Genomic DNA, 13,026 nt, shown 5'->3' with positions numbered 1-13,026 from the left:
TGGTGTTAGTGGTCTGTTTGTTTGATATGATTTTTTTTATTTTTCATGTTCGATAGGAAGTTCTTGTGGATACTGATTTCTACTCCCCAAATACAAAATTCTTTTAAGTCCTAAACATGGCTCTTTTTATTTGTTACAAAAGGCGGCTGTGGTGAATTCTAACAGTCCCAATTTATTTGTGGAAACAGCTAATTTAGAATGTTGACACAGTACTTGAAAGTTATGCAGATAATACTTCCAAAATTTTCTCTATATGGTTGTAAGTAAACAAGTTATTAATGGCTATAAAAAAAAAAAAAAAAGAGTTCAAAATACAAGATCAGGTCAGCAGAAGGCTGAACAAAATTTTCTGGAGGAAAGTTAGGAAACTAAGAAGAGAGGCCTCTTTGACAAAAATTGTCATGACAAGGTAACTGTCATGTTTTTGAGAGATGTTGCCATTACAGGAATAGTGGTGTTGGGATGAGTACTGTGATGAGCAGAAGCCTCTTCCTAGGTGAGATCTACATTTATGGATATTTTTTCCTTTTTTTTTTTGAGGGGAGGGCAGAGGGGGAAAGAAAAGCAAAAAAGAGCAACATGTTAGAACATTGAGAAATCAAGTGTCCTACAGAAACTTTAAGTAGGGATTTAACAGGTTTTGAAAACTACCCAATTTCTTTTCACAGTAACAAAGTATTCAGTGGCCTACTTGGAATTGGTGGCTAGGAATGTGAAAGCAAACATCAACAAAAAATGAGTGTGAGTCAGACCCATGAAAGATTTCATGTATTTCAGTTTAAAATATGAAAGCAAATTGCCAAGAAAAACCCTTACTTGAAATTTAAATGTAGATAAATAATAGCCTGTTTGCAGCTAAATAAAAGAACAGAAGACTTGCAGAGACAAGCAAGTTAGGCAAACAGTTTTTATTTTATTTTTATAAAACCATCTGCTTCATCACTTGCAGCTTCTATGTCTCAGAATAAAAGAAAATTAACAAAAACTGGGATTATTGAACCAAAAGTGAAATTTGATAAGTCTGGGCAGCTAATGAGAAGCTGTTGATAACAAGTTGGAACATACTTTACAGAGAAGTAGGGAGGAAAAAAAAAAAGAAAAAAAATGGTAATTTTGGGTTAATAAAAGTGGTTCTATGGTTTTATGGCAGTTGGACTGTATCAGTTGCTCCTTCTCCATAGCTGTTCCCCTTCTCCTCAAAAGTTAACTTAAGCATCTACATACATAGCTATATTTACCTTTTTACATCATGTAACTACTCAAAAGATGCAGAGAATTCCTGGAAATGTGCATTTGGTTATGGAAAAGGTATTTCTGTTTTTATATTCCTCCCAAAACAATTCTGATGTCTACAGGACAGGGAGGGTGTGGAGCTGCTAAAGTAGGTCTAGAGGAGGCCACAACAGTGATCTTAAGGACTGGAGCCCTTCTCTCTGGAGCCAGGCTGGGAGAGCTGGGTGTTGTTCACCTGGAGAAGACAAGGCTTCAGGGAGAGCTCAGAGCTCCTTCTAGTGCCTGAAGGGGCTCCAGGAGAGCTGGAGAGGAGGGACTGGGGACAAAGGATGGAGGGACAGGACACAGGGAATGGCTTCCACTGCCAGAGGGCAGGGATGGATGGGATATTGGGAATTGGGAATTCCTGTGAGAGTGGGGAGGCCCTGCTACAGGGTGCCCAGAGCAGCTGTGGCTGCCTCTGGATCCCTGGAGGTGTCCAAGGCCAGGTTGGACACTGGGGCTGGAGCAGCCTGGGACGGTGGGAGGTGTCCCTGCCCATGGCAGGGGGTGGGATAAGATGAGCTTTATGGTCCCTTCTAAACAGAATCATTCTGAGACTATAAAAGGAGGCTGTTCTTGGTTTGTGGTAATAATGTTTGAAAAGTAGCACTTTGGGGTTTTTTTAACAGTGTAGGTGGATATACACTTAGCAAGCTCAGAAAAAATTTAAAGCTTCCAAAACAGGCCATCCCCCACAGAACATGAGAATTTGTTTTCTTCATACACGTGTAACACCTGGAGATTTAATTACACCTTCACTTTAGTATACTAACAATTAACATTGACTAAGAAACTAAAGATAATATGATTGTAACTGTTTTATCTGCTTGCGGTAATTATATTGAGTGTAAATGAAACACAGGGCAATTGTGCCTTTTTCCCTACTTGTTTCTATGTAGTTATTTTTAGAAAATCATCTTATTAAAAAATTGAGAGTAGTTTATTGCTGTATGTTTTCTGCAAATATGGTTAGTGTGTATGTACTTGTATATCCTTGCTTGTATGTATTTAGATGCCTTTATTGAGTAAAGCAAATTAACACGCTAGCTAGCTCAAACAACTAAAATTACAAAAGGATTGAAAAGTTTCAATCAAAGGAAAGACTTAACTGCATATTTCTCTGTGGAACACCTACTTTTCATTATAGTTTTCTTTTAAACTAATAGTCTGTATTTGATGTGTTGTAAGTTATAATAGGAAGGCAGTTAAAAAAACAAAACAGCACAAAACCCCTTTACTGACAATTTCTGTAAGACTTACTCTCAACTTTGTTAATGCTTCTGCACAAGCCAGTTGTAATAATGGTTATCTGCTGAGGGGCAGATTCTAAATTAGAATTGTAAATCCACTGGTAGGAGGAATAAGTTAAACTTTACTGTACAGATAACAACTGGAGGAGCTCAGATGTAAATTCAGTTTTTGGTAGTATCACTGTGTTGTTTAGACCAGCTGATTTATCTTTGCAATAGCAACATTCCGTTTGCACAAGAAATTGTTTTTGTTGTTTACATTTCCTTCAAAAGTTTAAAAGTTCAGAAATCTTTCCAAGTACACATGATTAGATTAGAGTTTTCACTTTGTTTGCTTTGGCTTTCTTACAGCAGGAAATGTTCTTAGCATTCAAAAATAAAGCTTTGCCCACTTATGGGAAATGAGAAATATTTTTTCTTACTAAATTTCAGAGTCTTATACAGTAGCTCTGAAATTTAGATGTTCAGGTTCAGAAGACATTTCTAGTTGACTATTGAATAGATATTTTTCCATGTGTAAATTGTTGCCACCTTATACTTTCAATCTAAGTCTTCAGGAATTTTCCAGCAGGTGACTCATCTTGAGCATTGTGTCCCTGTTTCAACTAGAAAGCTTGTTTTAATAGGACTTGACTAATTCATACAAGGAAAGCTCCAAAAAATCTGGTCTTTTTAAGGGCTGTGAGTTCAAGGAGGGAGGCATATTGTATGTGGGGCTTTTTTTCTATTTACCCAGACTACCACTGATAATTTTACATTTGATTATTCAAAAGTTGAGATTGTAAAATATGTACTTTACAGGTGTTATGAAGTAATTTTTTCATAAAGATGTTCGCAAGCTTCATCTAGTGCTCAAATATTTTGCTTCTGTATACTCAGCATCTTGAGCGTTTGTTGGCAGTAGTTGTAGTTCTGGCTATCATATGTGATTACATACATATTTGTAATACAAAATTGTTTCTTCTGTGGCCCAGTTTCACTGTGAAATCAAGCTGCAACTTTGCCTGTTCTAAAATTAGTCTAGAGTACCAACATTCATCTACATTTTGAGACTCCAGAAGTTGCTATCTATGAATGCCTTCATTAAAATCATGTTGTAACCAGCCTGATGGAATGTATATTCTTGACAGAGAGCATATGTGTGCATGTACACATATATAAATGTTATATATGTATATAAATGTTAATGCTTATGTATATGAGTTTCTGATTGATTTCATTGATCCAGGTATAATTGTTTTGTGTGAGGACCTAATTCATCGGGTATTCTTCCAGTAAGTCAAGATTCTCTTTCCTCTTCTGACCTATCTCTAACCTGCATTTTTTTAAAAAATCAGTTTGTGTATACATCAAGAGCTGAAAGTAGTTTTGCTGGTTTCAGTGGGGCTGTGATAGTTTATTCTGTGTAGTAAGTATCTTACCAGGCATGTTTTGTTTATATGGGAAAGAATAAAGTAAATTGTGATGGTGTGCATGTACATTATGTAAATACAGATGTTTTCTAACTAATTTTTACATGTTTTGTCAATTGTCAAAAGTTTTGTTTTTAGGTTTTTCAAAGGTAATTTCTTTAAGGCAAACATAAGAATGAAAAGTATGTACAATTTGGAGTTTTCATATTCATGCACAATTCAGAGGTAGTAAAGAAATGGTGTATTAGAGTACAGCTTAAATGTATATCAGTTGAATAAAGCAAGGGCTTAGAGATAGTTGAGGGTTATATGTATTATCTGCTTTAGGTATTTTATAGAGGTGATGTCAAGGTGAAAGCAGACTTGCAGAATGGTTGGAAATCATTGATATTCTGACTTTGAGGCTGTAATGGCTTTGTGGCAGATGGAGCCTTTGTCAAGGAAGAAAAATGGCAGCTCTGCAACATCATAGACACTTTTGCTTAGCAGCTCAGCACATAGCCTGTGACCTTCCAGTGTTCAGGACTTCCTCCTGTGCTCTAATAAATTGTCCTCTAGCTTTACTCCCTAAAAGTAGATAAATAGAAGTCATTATAATTCAGTACAATTTGTAGTATTTCATTGTGAAAAAAGAATAAGCCTGCTTTATTGCTAGGTATTTAAAAGTAAGCATGAAGGATGCTTACAATTTCTGCATTGAAGTGCCAGTAATAGCGTTTAACTAAGCACTGTGTAATACTGAAAGTGAAGGTGTTAGTGTGCGTGTGTGCATACATATATGTATGACTACATGACTACATGTACAGCACAACACAAAACCTGTATATGCAAACTGGATATGTATATGTGCATATTCTGTATGTCAACGTGTATATGTTTATGAATATTTTCTGGAATATTTGAAACACTATTAAATGGACAGTGTTAAATTTTGGAATATGTTTGTACTCTGAGCATCTATAGCTGTGATTTATTGCAGCAAAATACAGAATTTTAGACTATATACTGAAGTAACTATCTCTTCAGAGTTCAGAGAGAATAAATACAAATAAATAAATTTCTGGATTCATGCTTTTTCTTATTGATAAAAATTCAAATATGTTTTAGCACCTGGCATCTTATTCTCTGTGGTGTTGATACAGTTTCATCTATATTCTTGTCTATACTTTTAAAATAAGGGTTCACTTTCATTAGTAGAATAACTGGTTTCTGTGTTCTCATGCCTATGAAATTTATGCCAGGTTGTGTGAGTTGTGAAGTTTTATGTTGTGTGCTTAAGGTATATGCATGATTGCCTAGTGTCAACAGTGATGTACCAGAATCACATATTTCATTTGTACAGCGAATTTGCATATCTTGTTGTTCTCATTTGAATTAAGACTGTATCATTTAACAGTTTTCTATATTCTTAGGTTCCATATCCACTAGATTGATCACTAATAAAACCTGTGATGTCAGTTGCTGTAATATGTAGCTTCAAGAGCCTGTAAGATCTTGTAGAAGATGCTCAATTGGACTGTTGATCTGTACTACAGGGCAGTAAGTCATTGTTAAAAGTGCAAGCTTTTCACGGCTATCATCTGCCAGCCATACTCTTTAGCCTACTTGACAATTGTTGGAGTTTCAGAGAGCAATCACAGAAGAAAATGACCTATCACTTTCAAGGGTCAAGGTTGTGGCATTAGAGCTTCTTTATTTCAGAGCCTGGAGGTCTTATAGTCTTTGCATTTAAATGAATCATGCCTCTTCTATCTCTTCAGCTTCAGTCATTTTGAGATGTAATGTGGATGGCTTTATTGAAGAAGGACAAATGCTTCATAATTTAAAGAAGCATTTTTGATAGTGTGTGATAGTCTTCATCCATCTTTTTATTAGGACGTGGTAATCCATGAATGAGAGTAAGACCTCTTCATATGGTATGTGCCTGGATGTTTGTATCCTGTAGCCACACATCTTTAAAACTGAGAAAAATGGAATAAAAATAAGGGCACATGTTTTATGCCTTTAGCTTTCAAAGGCTCTTAATGACAAAGATGCTTGTTAACTTAGCAGTGGAGCACATGTGAAGACAGTTTATGGAAATTTTTGTGCTTTCAGTTACTTACCTAGTTCATAATGTCCAGTATCTTGATGGTATTCCTGGGCTGTTTAGAGACAATTTGATACAACTGACTCCAGGGATGCTTAAGTCCATATTCTGACATGTAATTATTTTTCTTCCCTATTTTTTCAGTGGTCTTTTATGCTTTTTGGGTTTTTTGATGTTGTGATGGCTGTTGTAACCATAGAATGACTGAATGACTTCCTTTCATCTCCCAGATAAAATAAATTACAGGTTGCTTCCATTTATTCCATGAGAGTTGTGAGCAATTTTTGTATACTAGAGTAAGTAATTATTTGCCCTTTTCATGGAATTAGAGTTTTGTAGTGTTAATTAAAAAAAAAAAGGAGAAAAAAACACCTATGCCCACCCAAGCAAGCACCATGTCATGTGACCCCCCCCCCTCACCCACTTCTGCAAAAAAAAGCCAACCCTACCAAACAAATCTGCAAACATTTATTCGCTATTGTTTTGTATTAGGTTTTGGTGTGATTTTGGAGCTTATCAACAATAATGCTAACTTGATAGTACCTTATAGTCAAAATGTGTTATTTGTGTTAATTCAATTGGAAAAAAAATCTGTAAAATGAGAACAGTAGAAAAAAATTAGTGTGCTGTATTCTAATTTTGGAATTACTTCAAAACATAGGTTTAATACTTTTGGAGCTAGGGGTGCAAACAGGTTGCTTTTTATCTATGAAGTATAAGACAGCATATAACCTGCAAAACCAATATATGATATTAGTATAATAAGAGAAAAATGTCTTTTAAAATACCTTTGCAATTTTTAATTTTTATGGTCATCTCTGAGTAGTCAAATGAATAATTCCATTCTGTATTCATCTCTTTTTCAGTAAAGTGTTTTATGTACCTGTTATATATACTGCATACTTTAAAATACTGTCACTGAGCTTGCTGGATTGTTTTACTTTTTTTCATTATGGTCTTGCATGTTCAGGCAAAGAAAATACACCTGTATTCATGTAATGATGCTAAATTGTGTTCTGTTTAATCATTAGATAAATAGAGAGGGTATTTTTCTAAAATGTGGTGTTCTGTTAAATTCTTGTATTAAGGGGCTTGCAACTTGAACTATGAAAGTATAGTTTATTCCAAGTGACAGCCACTTTTTATTAGATGTTCCTGCAGTTTTACAGAGGAAATAAAACTCCTTTGTTTCTGTAGTACCCGTTGTTTTTCTTTCAAGGCTACATTCACAATGCTGATAGAAGCTATGCAATTAGAATCTACATTTAGTAGTAAGCAGAGAAAGAAATTTTGTAAAATAAAGTGTTGTACATACAGTGTTAAAATATTTTGCAGTATTGCTGTACTTGAAGCAATGAAACCAGGAGGACAGGATACTTGAAAGGTCAAAAAATGAGAGAACAAATGATGCAAAAAGAAAATGACACTGAGGTCTTGGTTTAATACAAATGTATTCCAGGTTGATGGCTGATTTCATTAGCAAATCTCATTGTTATGCAATGTCTGTTCTTCTGCAGCAAAATGAATATTGTATTCTTAGAGTGTCTGTGTGTGTATGTGTACTTTGATGATAGATAAAGAATATGTTTATTGTTGCTCCAAGCTTTTAAAACTTCTGAAATATTGTTATAGTTTCAAAATAATTTATTTTCAAGTTTTCAATAATGTGGTAAATGAATGGTTATTTTAATGGAAAATAGCAGTTTAACCCTCCTTCTATGTTCATTTCTCTACCTATGTGGTATTTTCTCCAAAATCTTGTTTGACCAAATAGCAGTTAAAACTGAATTTATCCCTCCCCCCATATATATATGTAAAGAAAATTAATATTGGTGTCTGTAATGCTTTTTAAAATGGATGATAGTAATGTATGCAGAACATGGAAATAAACCTCATCTTGGTGTCAAATCTCCTAAAACTCAAATGACTAAATTTTAATAGATTATACTGAAAAATATTAGCAAAACTTTATGGTAAGATACATCAACTTTATTATGAAATGGCATGATTTGGTACATAGGACAGTGTGTTCCTTGAGATCCTGGTATGGTTTAGTTTGGGGTTTTTTTAGTTTGTTTTTTCCAAGTTGCAAGTTAAAACCGTTCAGTAATAATGAGACATTTTGTTAATCAAAATGCTAAGAGTGAAAAGGAGTATACGAGAAAGCTTTGATACAGGAAAATTAAAATGTACTGAAATTATTTAATTTAGTTATTTTTCTGTGCTCTTTGAATATTTATTCGATGTATATATGTTTTGTGGGATTAAAATCTAGTGGCAGATGCTTGAAATGCTACTAAAAAAGTGATAGTTTGGGATTTTTTTTGTAGTTCTGTAATGAGTTTCAGGTAATGAGCTTTCATGAAGAATGATTTTGGGCACTGAAATAATGTAAAGAATAAGCTAGTTTTCTGGTGTTTTGTGTGACTTCTTATGTGCACTGAAACAATTCTGTATTTACTAGGGTTTTGGTAAAGATGTATTTAATAAGAGTAGAATATGGTTCTTTCTGAGTGATGGTTCACTGGTAGCTACTGTGTTCATTTCAAATCCAAGATACCGTTTCAGGATCAAATTGACAGGTGCAGTGTTCATGCATTTTATAAACAATTCAATGAGGACCAAAGGGCCTTTAAAGTAAAGCTAAGTCATGAGCACTATGACCCATAAATGCGACTGGGATACACAGGAGGTAGAACGAAGGGAAGATTGTTGCCTCTCTCCGTCTTGGGAAAGGATACCTCTTTCCCTTGGCTTTGGTAGGGCTATAACCAATGTAAGGATGCAGATTCCTTACTCTCAGCTGATGGGTTTTAGAGATTGGTTGATGTAGTTGTTTTTGGTGGTGAGAAACTATTTGAAGTAAGGTAATCTGTCTCTTGTGATGCATCTTTGTTTTCAGTTTGGGGACCAAACTTTAGACCAATCCAATGAGTACTAGTGGTACTCAGTGTAACAGTGTAACTCAAGAGTGGGCTCTGTACAGTAGTATATGTAGGGAAAAAATGGTACTGAGGCTTGTAAGTGTTGTCAGTGTCTCTGAATTTACAGGGATGCAAGTAGGACTTGGTTTGGTGCGCTATTGCATGAAGGTCTCTGAGGAGTAAATGGTGGTTGAGAATTTGTTTCAGGCTGAATGAGGGGAAGAAAGTTGGTTGTTGGGCCTATCCGTTGTGGACATTCCCCTCCTCCTGCCAATCTTTTGTACTTTAGTTGGAGGTCACGTCTATTAACTTGTTAGATTTTTCTTGAATAAAAAGATGATTTAGAATCACTGTTACTCCTTAAGTAATGAATTATCCCTTTTGTGCCCTCCTTATTGGTCCATGCAGTTAGTGTCAGAGGATTCCAGTTAAAATGGCTAGAAGCAAAAGGCAGACTTAATACTGCATCTGAAACTTTTATAAATAAGCATATTGATTTAATAAACGGCAGGAAGTTTATGCTCTCCAACACCATTGATGCAGGCTGTGTTCACACCTGATGCTGGATTCAGGTATTGGGCCTGTACTCATAAATGTTTGCTATTTTGAGCAGTATTTCTGCTATGAGGTAACATATGGTTTTTGCAACAATTCTGAAGTTGGATCAAGTTATGATGCAAAATGTAGGTCTCTGGCTTTGTTAGCATTCACTGCAGGTTCTCGGGGATTACGTGTTCTTCTCAAGTGTGTGTAAGTAACATTCACGGCTTAACTGCTTTTATATTTCTTTGTCACAGGGTAAACTGAGATGTTCTAAATCAAAATGTGTGGAATAGAGCTACCTCAATGATTAAAGGTAGTTCTAGATAGACTGAAATCTAGTAGGTGAAGTTTTCAGAATTTTGTAATTTTTTTATGACCGTAGATTTAATTCCCACGGGCAGTGTTTGAAATCTCGGTGGAGGAACCCTTCAATATTTTACTTCATGTAATTATATGTATTGTTTTGTAAAGATTTCAGTTTTTAAATTTACGTAGTTTACCTAATCATACCCATAGCTACAGTTGTATTCAATACCCATATTTATACTTAGAATTTGCTATATAGAAGGTGATACTGTTAAAAAAAAAGAAATCTTTCACAAAGACAGTAACTCATTTTGAGGCCATGCCATTTCATAAGGGCAGGGGCTGATGAGTATTTGAGATACAGCTGGAGTAGTTGATTTATTATATCATATTAGGTCAATTTTATAAATGTAATTTTTTTCATGAAGCTGAGGTGTTTGACCACCAGGGTTTTGGTAGCCCATAAAACTTGTCTGAGAACAATTGCTGAATCTTTGTTACTCTCTTGCTGACTAACATGGAGGCAGTGGGTTGTAGTTCAGTGTATTTAGCTTCTCTGATGGCTACAGTGGTAGAAAGCAGATCTATGCTTTTAATGTTTCAGTGACTGTTACTGGACTAAGGTCTGATTGAGCCTTGGGTTCAGAAAACACGTATCGACCTTCTGTTTTGCTGCTTCCAGTGGCATGTTTTGTTTCTCTCTCCTTCATTGCTCTGTCAGTGCTAAACAGCTGTTCCACACTAAGTATTTTTCACATTATGAGCAATATGGTTTGAAACAATTTTAGAAAAACTATCTTTTATGAGCTATTTTAACACATGGAACTATTCTGCGTGATTCTCCTGGAATCATACAAGAATCAAATTCATTGTAGCTGTATTGTAGCATGCAAATTTTCTGGTATTAGCAGATTGAGGGTTCAGATCATGGTCTCCTAAATCTTGCAGTGAAAGCTTGTTTGCAGTGATACTAGTACCAAATTTACCCCAATTAAATACAACATATATTGCTTTTTAAAACTATTTTAAGGCTACTGTGAAGAGTGCTGCTGATACTCTTTGTTTTTGCAAAGGCTTTTCTCATTTGATGGTTTTGAATTCTACTGTTCTCTTCAGAAACCCTGCATGTGGTTTGACAGAACTACTTTTTTGTGAGACAGGAAACAAAAAATTGTGTGGATGAAATGCTGAAGTTTTGGTGTAGTTTAACTTAAGGCAATGGGTTAATATGCAAGTGTCTGATGAGGAAATTGTGGCTGCACTAGTTATGTCTGTAACAATCACAGCCTGCAAAATTCTTCTTGGTGTGTTGTTTTGATTGCAGTGATCCCTCTTAATGTATCTTTGGTTGTTTGGGAGATTGTGAGGACAGAATCACTCCTTCATTGGCAGAGGCTGCATTTTCACCGTCAGTGTTTGCTGATACAGATGAACCCCTTCATATTTCATGATCTTTCCAGTAATGCTTTCTGTATTTTTTTAAATGAGTTTCCTTTGTTTCTTTCGTGATTGTGAAAAATGGCTGCAATGTATTTCTCACATTGTTATTAGAAACTTTTTTGGTGTCTTGTTTCTTGATTTGTTTTTTCAGACATGTTACTTTGGTGTGTTCCCTAGATTGTCTTTGATGCGCCTGAATTTTTGAGGGAGGAAGAATTCATTGATTGATCCACTGCCCCCCAGCCCCCAGTACCTTTGCATCTCTCTACTGCTATACAAATGATTTTTCTTGGATTACATGTTGTGGTTCAGACCCATATGCTGTTATTTTAGGTCACTGTAACAGTTTCACTTGTATCAACAGATTGTCTAATAATTTAACTCTATTTCTGTCTTGCAAAAAATTCTGTATTCTGTTTTTGGACCAAATACTTTATTCTAGTTGCTTAGAAGTGAGCTTTTAGTTCTGTTAGTCAAGGTTGGGGAGTGTTCTTGTTTATTTGTTCAGCGTTGCTTTGTCTTTTTTTTTTTTTTTCCTTCTAATTTTCATAGTAACCTAGGACCCTCTTCAGTTCCACCTTGAAAATATGACTTTTAAACTGAAGCTTGCGGAAATTAGTTTTTGGAATGCTTATAGGTAGGGAGCAACCTGCAATCTCTTCTCATTGAATCATTGCCATGTATTTAGTCCATATGCGATTATTTCTTCTTGTGGAGGAAAAGTTTTTGGCAGTTTCAAGAAAAGTAATTTGAATTTTTTTTTTTTCTTTTAAAATGGTATGAATTAATTAATTTGTATGATTTCTGCATATTGTTTGTAGATTTAATTGTGCTTTTTTTAGGAGGTTGATGCTTGAGTTTGCATGCAGTGATTAGCGTTTGTTTTCCTCAGTTTCAGATTTTTCCAGGGTTGTTTCAGGGTATAGTTTCATAGCACTTTTACATACCAAAACAACTTGGGGAGCAGTTTGTTCTGGAGAAAGAGAGTGTGTGTGTGTGTACATAAGCATCATTTACATAAAAATAAAGATAATTTCCTTGGGCTTGGCATAAATGAGAGAACAATGCAGCCAGGCACTGATGCTTACATAACACTGTGGGAAACATTTCCTTCATATTTTTATGTTTTTCTGCTCCCTTTTCCCCTCATGTAATTAAAGTACAGATAAAGCTGCATACTTCACCTGAGCTGGTTTTGGTCCATGAGCAGCTGTGTTACTGGTGATCCAAGTGCTCCACCTGCCTTTCGGTTTGTTTACCAGGAAATCAAGATGTGTAAACTGCAGGAAGCACTGTTTGACCCTCTCCGACAGTATCTCATTACAATAATTGCTAATCTCTGAATAAGACAGCCATGTTTTGTGTGTAACACAGAGGGAGCTTGTGGTAGATTTTAGATGCTTCCTTAAATACAGCTTTGTCAACGCTTGCTTGGATTTCATTTTCAGGATAGCTTTTGACAATAGGCATCTGACGACCTTTGGGCTCAGCAAACTCGGACATGATAGCATGTGTGCCTTCTTCCTTCTTGACTGAAAAAGAAAGCAAACAACAAAAACCTCCAAGACCAAACCCTCGGCTTGTTTTGGAGTGCTGTCACTGCTCTGTAGCGACAGGATAATGGCTACTTCCTGATTAAACCCCTCTCCACAGTAAGCTGTTCGTGTTCTTTATCTATTCTCCTGTAATGCCAAGTGTTCAGTGCTTTTCTTCTGTGCTTCCTTCCCCATCCTTTCCCCCCCACTCCCTCCCCCACACCCCACCCCGCACCTGCCCCCCCCGGCCTT

General features: G+C 35.7%; 1 protein-coding gene across 3 annotated transcripts in view; it reads left to right on the top strand.

Annotated features, from left to right (window-relative positions):
• The window catches only part of BAZ2B (bromodomain adjacent to zinc finger domain 2B), a 110,828-nt gene that overhangs the window by 26,838 nt on the left and 70,964 nt on the right, over nucleotides 1–13,026 (top strand). For 2 of the 3 annotated variants that reach the window (XM_053982876.1, XM_053982875.1), the window contains exon 1: nucleotides 12,687–12,891. The exons of the other annotated variant lie outside the window; for it this stretch is intronic. The gene's annotated coding sequence lies outside the window, so the exon portion shown is untranslated. Of the gene's footprint in view, nucleotides 1–12,686; nucleotides 12,892–13,026 lie in introns of those variants that run through there. 3 annotated transcript variants of the gene reach the window in all.

This window comes from Vidua macroura, chromosome 7 (assembly GCF_024509145.1).
Source record: "Vidua macroura isolate BioBank_ID:100142 chromosome 7, ASM2450914v1, whole genome shotgun sequence".
NCBI classification, from domain to species: domain Eukaryota; kingdom Metazoa; phylum Chordata; class Aves; order Passeriformes; family Viduidae; genus Vidua; species Vidua macroura.
This window is presented reverse-complemented; position numbering and strand designations above follow the sequence as displayed.